The sequence below is a fragment of the Nerophis lumbriciformis genome, linkage group LG09 (assembly GCF_033978685.3).
Source record: "Nerophis lumbriciformis linkage group LG09, RoL_Nlum_v2.1, whole genome shotgun sequence".
NCBI lineage: Eukaryota > Metazoa > Chordata > Actinopteri > Syngnathiformes > Syngnathidae > Nerophis > Nerophis lumbriciformis.
In genome coordinates this window covers 22,414,419-22,426,073 of record NC_084556.2, presented here as the reverse complement: position 1 = coordinate 22,426,073, position 11,655 = coordinate 22,414,419, and the positions used below count along the sequence as shown (strand labels likewise).

Sequence of the window (11,655 nt, the reverse complement as noted above, 5' to 3'; positions counted from 1 at the left end):
TGTGAATACTTATGTACATGTGATGTTTTTTAGTTGTTCATTTGTAATACATTTGCAGATTAAAAAAATAACTTTTTACATTGTCATTATGGGGTATTCTGTAGAATTTGAAGGACAGAAATGTATTTATTTCATTTTGGAAAAAGGCTGTAAAATAACAAAATGTGGAAATAGTGAAGTGTTGTGAATTCGTTCTGGATGCATTGTAGATGGAGTAAGTCAAAAGAGAGTGTCTTAGATGTAAGCCATTAGTCAAATTATTATTAAAGAAAACTGTTACGTGCATTTCAAAGAATTGGAAATGACTCAAGGAAACCAAGAATCAAACCCAATTATGCTTATTAGGAATAGGGCCAATTTATGATGCAAAGGACCCTTAATAGCCACTACAATTTGGACTTCCACTGAAATGCAACTTTTGGCCTCTCGCCTCAGATGCATTACTGTTTGCAAACATGTTCTAGTCAAAATCTGGGTGAATATGCAAACAAACAGCTGCAACCAGGGTGTCTTTGGGAATTAACATTGGTCTTTATTTGAAGTGTCCACTACCTTCATATTATCTTTATGCTCAAACAGATAAATAGGCAGCACTGCAACTATTCCAAACTGCCCCCTTTAGACATATACAGGAGCAGTAAAGTTAATGTATCCTGTTTTCCTGTATTTTCTTAGGCCTAGTTTACTGTGTAAACTGTATACTATTAAATGTGTTTTTCAAAGCCAGAATGAGAATTAGAAATGTGCGATTTTTTTTGTTTGTTTTCTTATACTGCATTATACATTACTCAATCAATCAAAACTTTATTGAACACTTTAGCGTCCGGATAGACATAGAATCACATAATATGCTTAAAACAAAAATACAGTATAAAAGTGTCATATGAGGCGGCGACTTGTCCAGGGTGTACCCCGCCATCCGCCTATGTGCAGCTGAGATAGGCTCCAGCAACCCCCGCGACACCGAACGGGACAAGCGGTAGAAAATGGATGGATGGATGGATGGATGGATGAATGGATGGATGGATGGATGGATGGATGGATGGATGGATGATATAATAAAAATATAATATAGGATATAAAAAGTGCTTGTGCATATTTAATAAAATGCATATAATAAATAAGAGTTTTGTTTTTTTTACTGTACATTAAAACGTGCTTATACACATTTTATAGAAGGCACACTAAAATATTAGTATTTAACATAACTACACATTGGATTGGTCAACTCTATGATAAGATTATTTTGAGACCCCTGCAGTCTATATGTTTGGGGGGTGGGGTATGTGTGTGTGGCATATATTTTCGGTGGATGCATGTGTGTGTGTAAGCCTGCAGCGTGTGACTGTTCCTCGACCTTGGTGTTCTTGCAGCCAACAGTCAGTCCAAAGTCAACAACAACAGGTGTGTGTCCATGAGAGACAAGAAGGGAGTTTGTTGTGTCTTCGCTGCACTGTCCTTCGGGAGAGTCTCGAAGCCAGGGAAACAATCCAAGTTTGAATGTTTTGTATGCGAGTGAAAATTAAATTTGCTTTTCACTTTAAATTGTATATTACTGGTCCTCAAATTCATCCTGCAGAGCAGACGGTCCGATGTTATCCAAATCACAAGAGTGTCTACAGTTCTGCCTGCATACTCCAATCATTTGTGGCAACTTTGGGGTACTTTGAAGGCTGCCAGTAACTTCCAAATTGTCAACAAACCAGACCAACGCTTACTCCAATCAGCAGATGTCCTGTTGTCATAATTCCGAAACGTCCTCGACTGAAGGGTTGCCAGGCACGCGGCACTCCTTGTTCTCCCAAGAGTCTGTCATGTGCCCAGCAACAACCACTCGTCAAGACAGGCAGGTTCCCCTAAACCCAAGATCTTGTCAATTTCATTGAGAGGCCAGTTAATTAGTTACATTGTTTAGATTTGGAGAGCAGTGCAAAATAGGGAACAAGAAAATTAAGACAAAACAAGACAAAGAAGCAAGCAGGAGAGATAAGGGAGAGGGAAGGGGAGTGTCCGCCCTCGATGAGTGCCTATAGTATAGTACTCTACTTTAGGTCACTATTGAATATGTTGATCAATGCCAGGTCATTTATTGTGATCGCTCCTCACACCAGTAATTGATGACGACTCAGAATAAGAGTGAAAATAATCCACACAGTCATGACAATGGGATCAGAAATGTTGTTTTCTTATATGGTTTTACATAGTTCTTTACTTTGGGTCACTATTGGATATGTTGATGAATGCTATGTCATTTAATGTGATCGCTCCTCTCCCCAGTAATTGATGACAACTGGAAATAATCATGGCAATAGGATCAGAAATGTGCGATTTGTTTTTGTTTTCTTACATGGTTTTATGTAATACTCTACTTAATGTCACTATCAGATATGTTTATCAATGCTTTTTCATTTAATGTGATCACTTCTCTCCCAGTAATTGATGACAATTTAAAACAATCCACAAAGTCTTGGCAAAAGGAGAGAAAAATGTGTTTTCTTAGTATATAGTATATAGTTATTTACTTTAGGTCACTATTAGACATGTTGATTAACGCCATGTCATTTAATGTGATCGGTCCTCTTACGAGTAATTGATGACGACTTGAAACAAGACTGGAAATAATCCACAGTTATGGCAATAGGATCCGAACTGGGCGATTTTTTTGTTTTTATTATATTGTACTCTACTTTAGGTCAGTATTAGAGATGTTGAGCAATGCTATAGTGAGCATTTAAGACTAGAATAACAAGTCAGTATAGAACACACATATGGCTGACAAGGCCCAACTGATATCAGAACCTGTGCTTATTTCCCATCTGCAGATTACTACTTCAGAGAAGATTACAATAAATACATCTGCTGTATCTGCACCTTTATCCAGAATCCTCGCCAGAAAGTAATGGCTTCTTTTACTCTTTCAAATTTTCTTGGAATCAGACAATATTTTCGGTATATTTAGATGGAATCTTTACCTGACAATATTCCAAAAATATTGTCTGATTAGAAATAGATTTGAAAGAGTATATGAATAAGAAGACTTAATGAACCTTTTTGAGTAATGGCTTCTTTCTTTAAGGTTTCATCAATGTAAGTTTTGCATTTTTATTTCATGTGTTTTATGTTCATTTACTGATGATCGCTGCGCAAAAAGTTCATGAAATGGACAAAGCTTAATAGTATTCTATTTGTTTTAATTCGAATAATGTGGAATTTTTCTACAACCCTTTTGTTATTTGTGATTGCATTGTCAGGATTGCAGATTAGTAATCCTATGCCACATCCTCCATCTCCTCCTGGGGTATCCCAATGAGCTTCTTTTCTGATCATTTTATCATATTCCAGGACAGCCCCTGGGTCTTTTCCCAGCTGAATGTGCAACTCAGCAAAGCGTTGCATTTATTTCCCACAGTGAAGAACGTTTAAGGGCTTTTTTATGCATTTTACCATCTTGTGTCCTTTACACATCTCTCCCTTACTTGAGTTTATATACCCTCAAGTGAAGCTCCTCCCTTGAGTCTGGTCTGCAAGCGGTTTCATGGACTAATGACTTTCCCAAGTGAAAAATGGATAATTTATTTTACATTACTTCTTACAGTACATTCCATGAGGTAGAAACTAAAGCTAATACATACTGGTTAACATCGCCTCCACTTTCTAATATGTCTTATATAATAGCAGATGACTCATATATTTTGTCCAGAGGTGTTTGATATGTAAGCAACTGTCTGTATTTATGTACACAATGGATTTCATATAATAAAAACAGCTTCCAGCTTCCTGGTGAGTTATCTTCAGAAAGGTGACAAAACCAATTAGGAAACTTCAGTGGCCCACAGAGTCAACACTAAAAGTAACGTGCAAATGCTCCAAACAGAAATGAGCTGCCCAATTATACTAACACAGAAATCCAATGAGAAAAGGCTGCAAATGCCAAAACCATACACAGGCCCCCACAACAACTACTGGAAGAAATGCTACGAGATCGCAAAACGAAACGGAACTTCACCAGGTCCACCAGGGTTTGAGTGACATCCGTCTTTAAATACATTAACAGGATGCCCAGAATTAGTTGGCTGACTTTTAAAGTATTTTGCAGTACAGAAGAAGCTCAGTTTACGAGATTAATTGTTTCTGTGAAGGAGCTCTTAACTCAAAACAATTGTATCCCAAATCAATGTCTCCCGTTGAAAATAACTTGACTCCCCCACCCCCTCAAGTACAGTAGAAAAACTAACTTTTAGATATTGTGTAAAAAAAAAACAATCAAATAGAATATAAAAAACAACTAAAGTAGTTTTATGAAGTGATGTAATAACAATGTCCATAATTTAACTCTGAGAGTGGACTTTTACAGTTTCTCCTTCCAGCTGCTTCTCTATCAAACACACCATTAATGTCTGCACTTTGGATACTATTTTTCCATTCTTGGCTTGGCAGACTCAATATCTGACAATCATCCACTTCTTCCCAGACTCAGCACTGTCTTCACTTTCGTCCTTCCAATGGTTGGAAAAACAAAGTAATGTCCATCTCTAGCTATAGGCGAATGCTAGAAAGTAGGACAAGATGTTTGGGGCACCCATGAAATTGAATTTAATTCATTTCAATGGGAAACAATGATTTGAGATACAAGTGTTTTGAGTAAAGAGCTCCTTCCCAGAACCAATTAAGATTGCAAGTGGAGGTACCACTCTGTGGGACATGTATCAGATTTTTCCCACGTGTGAACAGTACCATTCCGATTTCTTCAAATCCGACCAAGGCTTCCTTCGTAGGTGCTCTTAAATCTGATGTGTATCCCATACAGCAGCCTGAACACTCGGGTTCATCCGACCTATATGCAGGGAAATGTGACAATCATGTTTTTCTGGTAATCCGATTGCCTTTTTTTAAATTGGTGTCAGTAAAGCAGCTCACATCATTATCCCACCGCTCTTGGCTTCCAGTCCGCACACACACGCTGCTCTGAACAGACGTCACAGCAAGTGACCCACAAACTGCCATAGCCAAAATTCTTGCCCTCTTTGCTTTCTAATTTCCCACGTGAAATTATTTGCTTACGAACATGTAGACACAATTCTTGGTTGAGTCACAAATGTGATGGAACTAGGACTTACACCAATTAGGACCAGGGGAGTCGAAGTAGAGGGGAAAGTGGGGATGTTGTATTGTGTCACAGTGGGATCCCAAGAACAGGATTGACCCCTGGGGTTTTGTAGCGTTTGAAAGTCTGTTTCTTGTCATTTTAATATGTAATGTATAAAAACAACCTCATAAATATTAAATTGAAATAACTTTATAATTGAACGATATGTTTGAATCAAATTAATCATGTCTACCACTACCTATACCCCAATCAAAGATGCAAAATGGTTCGTTACACCTGGATAGCGGCAAATTTAACTTTGAACACTTCACTCAACACAGACGTCATACTGTCATCAAAGCTCTCCTTTAAGCATTCACATACAGCACCAACATTTTGGAACAAGGATGAGGTGATGGAAGAAAGGTAAATATATAGTACATTTATCTGTGGCAGTGTAGGAGAAAAATTCTGTACACATTTCACTTTTGCCTCTCATTGCCCATAACTGTGGTGCGTTCAAGGACCTTTGATAATTGTTATAAACAGAGTCTTCACCAAGTTTCAACAAAGAGGAGGCTTAACCCCCAACAGATTAGTAAGTAAATGCACTAATAATAATTTAACAATGATAACAATAATGATGGATTATCATGATTCTTATTACCCACGAATGATAATCCCACATGGATGAGCTAATCTCTATTTTACGCTCTGAAGTAATGGACAGTTTGACGGATCATATTTAAATTAATAATGACAGGTTGCATGATTATCCGAATTCATATTCTGGCCACTTTATATTAAATTTGTTGACACTTTTTGTAAAAAAACAAATATATATTAAAATTCAAATTACTATTAAAATTCAAATTAAAACAACAAATATTTTGGGATTTATCTAATTATGTTCTAGTCGAGATATGTTGATCCCATCTTTTAAAGTCAAAAACCTAATTGTGTTTTTTACATTCATGCAATATAGGACTGTCAACGTTAACGTGTTAACACATGTAAATAATGAAAAAAAAAGTAGTTTATCTACTTTTTTAACAAGTAGTTTTTCCTGTAGTTTAGCTACTTTCAGGCCCATGTAGCTAGGTATCTTACATCGAAGCTACAAAGACAGAAAATGGACTGCGAATCCAGGCCAAACAAATACGAAGAAAACAAAATGACCTGGATGAATGAGAACATCCATACATACTGTACGTAGAAAATTCATGATGATTGGTTGGTGTTCGTATGTTGAGTTACAATTGGCTGTTAGAGCGAAACATTGCAGACTGGCCAATCAGAGGCAAGATAAAGCGGGTCATCGACACTTGTAAGCAAATTCATAACAGCCACAAACTCATGTCACATGACGGCTGCCGATGAGGGAGTCAGAGACAGAGGTACGCTTCAAGCTGACCACTCAAAAAAATTTTTTATTGAAAATGGCAGAGGAATTATCTCCAGCAGATTAGATTTTTCCTTTAGTGATGAATATAACGTGCAGGAAACCCACAATAATGCATGTCCTTGGCCATATTGAAATTGTTAATAATGGACCCTTATTGTACACTCTCAGTTACATTAACATTGAGTTGAGTTGAGTTTGAGTTTATTTTTCGAACATGCAAGCATACACACATGATACATCACAATTTCCAGTTTCACTTTTCAACATGTTCAAAAAGGAGTAGGAAGAAGCGGAGCTTATTCAATCCTACCCCTTTTCTTTTACATAACAGTTGCTAAAACTTTTGTTCACTTCCTGTTCTCAATTTATTCACAATATACGCCATAAGTAATCACAATAAAAATAAACAAATATTGTTTATCTGAACATTGATATTATAAATGTGGAACCATAGATATGTTGTTAAATGTATCTTTGATGTAGCAAGCTACTTTTACCATGTAGCTTGTAGTGTAGCTTGCTACAATTCTCCGAGGATAGCTTCCCCTGTAGCTTAGCGACATTTCTTAGAGAGCAACTTGTAGCTTAGCTTACTACATTTTCCAAGTAGCTTGCCCATCACTTTTGTAACTTTACTGTAAATCCACGGCTCTCTAGTTACAGTAAAGTGCTGCACTTACGTTTCAAAGTAAATTACTGTAAATGTTACTGTGAAAATAACGCATTGACTATCAAGTAGTTTTCTTTTGACGAAAACAAAAACTTAACGTTGTACAAATTTGATCAAGGAATCAGAATTACATGTCATATTCCGCAGTTAGGGGCAGCACGGTGAGACAGGGGTTAGTGCGTGTGCCTCACAATACGAAGGTCCTAGGTTGGGATCTTGTTTGCATGTTCTCCCCGTGGCTGCGTGGGTTCCCTCCGGGTACTCCGGCTTCCTCCCACCTCCAAAAACATGCACCTGGGGATAGGTTGAATGGCAACACAAAATTGGCCCTAGTGTGTGAATGTGAGTGTGAATTTTGTCTGTCTATCTGTGTTGGCCCTGTGTTGAGGTGGCGACTTGTCCAGGGTGTACCCCACCTTCCGCATGAATGCAGCTGAGATAGGCTTTAGCACTAACCTGACTCTCGCCAGATCCTTGTAGTTCGCTGAGCTCCACACAAGGATCTGGAGGCCAAGCAAACTCTTTCAAGATGACAAAAAATAATAAACTAATCAGGATCGCCGGGTGAGATTTCATAGATGTGTTGTAGCGCCGAAGCGTCTATTTGATTCAAACAACAATGGCGAGGGGTGGGCGGGGTTTGGTGGTAGCGGGGGTGTATATTGTAGCGTCCCGGAAGAGTTAGTGCTGCAAGGGGTTCTGGGTATTTGTTCTGTTGTGTTTATGTTGTGTGACGGTGCGGATGTTCTCCCGAAATGTGTTTGTCATTCTTGTTTGGTGTGGGTTCACAGTGTGGCGCATATTTGTAACAGTGTTAAAGTTGTTTATACGGCCACCCTCAGTGTGACCTGTATGGCTGTTGATCAAGTATGCGTTGCATTCATTTATGAGTGTGTAAAAGCTGCATATATAAAGTGTCTGGGTCGGCACGCTTTTTGTATGAAGGAAAAGCAGACGTGACGACAGGTTATAGAGGACGCTAAAGGCAGTACTTTTAAGGCACGCCCCCAATATTGTTGTCTGGGTGGAAATCGGGAGGAATTCGTGAGAATGGTTGCCCCGGGAGATTTTCGGAAGGGCCACTGAAATTTGTGAGTCTCCCGGGAAAATCGGGATGGTTGGCAAGTATGGTGGTTGAAGTAGCACATCATTCAAGATAACGGACAAGTGGTTTATCCAATCACATACTATGATTTTTTTTTTTTACAAGGCCCCCGCCTTCTGAAATATACATCTCCTATTGAGAAGTCCCAGATCCTTGTGTGGAGCTCAGCAAACTACAAGGATCTGGCGAGAGTCAGGTTACTCCAGCACCCCCCGCGACCCCAAAAGGGACAAGCGGTAGAATATGGATTAATGGTTTCAGCAGCTATGGTGCTCCCCTACACATCATTGTGCTCACGATTAAAGAAGTCGGACAACTTCTGTAATCCAACTTTCCCTGTCTTTTTTTTTTTTAATCTTGAAGTGTCCCCCTCCCTATCTGCTTATTAAAGTCAGCTGGAGTGTGGCCTGCACCTATCATTAATTTGCATGGCTTTTCAGCACTGCAGCTTTTGTTTCTTTTAAAAAATATATATAAATTAAGAGCACATTTTGCGTCATTTTGGATTTTTGCTCATAACATATGGCTTATTTATATTGTTTGTTTCTAATTGTTCTTGTTTTGTTTGCACATACATCCATGAAAAGTTTATATTCCCGCATTTGTACATCTGCTGAAAGGGTTCGAGCACAATGTGTTCGCGACTCATATAGATAGGTGTTTAGTTAATGGATTGTAAATCGGGATATTCTGGGCTGTTTTTTTTTTGTTTTTTTTCGCAGGGAGAATCTAATTCACTGGCGTATCCCGGCGGTCGCCTAGCAACGCGCGGCCAGTGGGCGCCGCGGAGAGAGATCTCTGTGGTGGGCGCTCCATTAAAACCGTTGGCGCTCCTGACCTTGGCGTCGTGAATGCGCAAAGCCTGCGAGCGGCGCAGACCGTGCTAAGCAGGAGATGTGTGGTGTGAGGAGAGGTCTGTGGTAAGAGGCGGCGGGGAGGGGGGGTCTCTCTGATACCGGAGGAACACGTCCACTGCCGGCCATTGTCTCATCGGCGCACCGAGCAACGGGGGTGGGAGGGGGGGTGCAATGGAGGACATCCAGAGATGGAGCGTCTAACCGCGTCTGGAAAAGCAGGTGAGTTAACCGAACGTTGCTACCTTTTTTTGTCTCTTTATGATAAATTATTTGATTTTAATAACACAGCGAAATGTGTTCCGATTCTATCTGGGCTGTGGCTTCCCCCCCCCCACCACCCATAGATCCTGATCATTGCATTAATTAAAAAGCAGTGATGATCATGCATGAAGCATCTCCTCCCCCCAGGTATCATCCTCTGCATCAATTCCTCATGCCTTATTATTGCACGGTTCATATTGAGGAGCATTTGGGGGAGCGCACATGTCAAATTACAAGGGCATTGGGAGCCCCGGTCATGTTTTCTGGCATTGTAGTGCTTCTTAAATGCACTACAGATTCTAATCAATAGGATGTCCTCACAGGTTATTTTTTTATTAGTAGCAAATAGGTGTTGATTTGTGATGAACGTGATTATATATCAATCATTGGGTTTGAACTGGAATGCTATGGTGATTTATACTGGTGGGTTCCAGTAAACCCATGGGAGTCAGGGGTCCTCTGCATAAACATCCGAGGCCCCCCTACCTGCAATAAAACGTTATGGTTCTCCGAGGTTTACATTTTTGAACCTGTATAGTTGCTGATTTATAGGCAAATAAATGTTTTCGCTTTCTTTTTGCTCCGGAAAAAAAGTGTGTACACTTCAATGGCTTTTATGACACAGCTTATTTGGTTTGAGTCATAAAGCCTTTCTCAACAGATTGCATTACTTGAAGCTGCAGTAGATAAGCCATAGCGTTCTTGTGAAAAATTAGGGGAAAACAACTTTTTGTCTATGGGGGTATGATCATACATCTTAATTAATGTCGACCAAGCAGGCCTGAGGCGCCGAAGAACAGTACTCGACTTGTCTCGTTCTATGAGAAACCAACAAAGTGATGAGCATTATAAAAAGTTATGCGCTGCACGGCTTTGTTTGCAAACCAGGCGAGGAAGAAGAAGAAGAAGAAGAAGAAACGAGCACGTCTCGGGCTAATTAGTTCCTCGTTTTGGGAGGCACAAATTGTCTCCTGTCTTGATCTTAAATAGGTTTAGCGTCAGGAAAGCGAGCTGCTTCTCAGCGGCAGTCTTTCCTCATGCTGAAGGCAGCACTCGTCAATAAATTTGATTAAGTTAACAAGCTTGTTTTTTCCCCGTGTTCATTGACAAGCCAGTGAGAACACGGTGATAGGCAATATATGCGCTCAGTGCAGCCATGCACGGACTATTTTGAGGAACTCTTCTCATCAGTGGCGGCTGGAGCTATGGGTCACATGGGGATTCTCTATAGGGGGATGTAAGCTACCATGTCGCGAGGTAACTTACGTCAATGCTACAAGCTACAAAGAGAGAAAATGCACTGCGAATCCAGGCCAAAAAAAAGAAAAATACAGAGAAAACACAATGACCTGGATGAATGAGAACATCTATATGTAGAAAATCCATGATGATTGTTTTGGTGTTTACATGATGAGCATACTTGCCAACTCTCCCGATTTTCCCGGGAGACTCCCGAATTTCAGTGACCCTCCCGAAAATCTCCCGGGGCAACCATTCTCCCGAATTTCTCCCGATCTCCACCCAGACAACAATATTGGGGGCGTGCCTTAAAGGCACTGCCTTTGAGTGCTGACCCAGTCACATAATATCTACGGCTTTACACACACACAAGTGAATGCAAGGCATACTTGGTCAACAGCCATACAGGTCAGACTGAGGGTGGCTGTATAAACAACTTTAATACAGTTACAAATATGCGCCACACTGTGAACCCACACCAAACAAGAATGACAAACACATTTCGGGAGAACATCCGCACCGTAACACAACATAAACACAACAGAACAAATTCCCAGAACCCCTTGCAGCACTAACTCTTCCGGAATGCTACAATATACACCCCCGATTACCCTCCACCTCAACCCCACCCCCCAACCCTGGCCACTTCAACCTCTTCCCCCCTCTCCCCCCTCTATCTCCCAAATTCGGAGGTCTCAAGGTTGGCAAGTATGATGATGAATCACAATTGGTTAAGTTTGGGGGGGTTCATCAAAACCACGAAGCAAGATCATGAAACATAATTGAAAATGGCAGAGGGATTCTCTCCCGCAGATTAGATTTTTCGGTAACACTTTAGTATGGGGAACATATTGTAAGTAACAAAGACTAAATTAAGAGTTATTTGGACACTAGGGGTACATATTGTAAGTAACAAAGACTTAATTTAGCGTTATTTGGTTAGGGTTAGGGTTACGGTTGGGGTTGGGGTTAGGGTTAGAGGGTTAGGGTTAGAGCAGTGGTTCTTAACCTTGTTGGAGGTACCGAACCCCA

At 40.1% G+C, this 11,655-nt stretch overlaps 1 protein-coding gene across 3 annotated transcripts in view; it reads left to right on the top strand.

The window, feature by feature from the left end:
- The first annotated feature begins 9,021 nt into the window (after positions 1–9,021).
- Positions 9,022–11,655, top strand: part of LOC133607509 (neuroligin-3-like) — a 43,144-nt gene continuing 40,510 nt past the window's right edge. For 2 of the 3 annotated variants that reach the window (XM_061962209.2, XM_061962207.2), the window contains exon 1: positions 9,022–9,342. The gene's annotated coding sequence lies outside the window, so the exon portion shown is untranslated. The remainder of the gene's footprint in view (positions 9,343–11,655) is intronic. The other variant, XM_061962208.2, reaches the window with a different exon arrangement.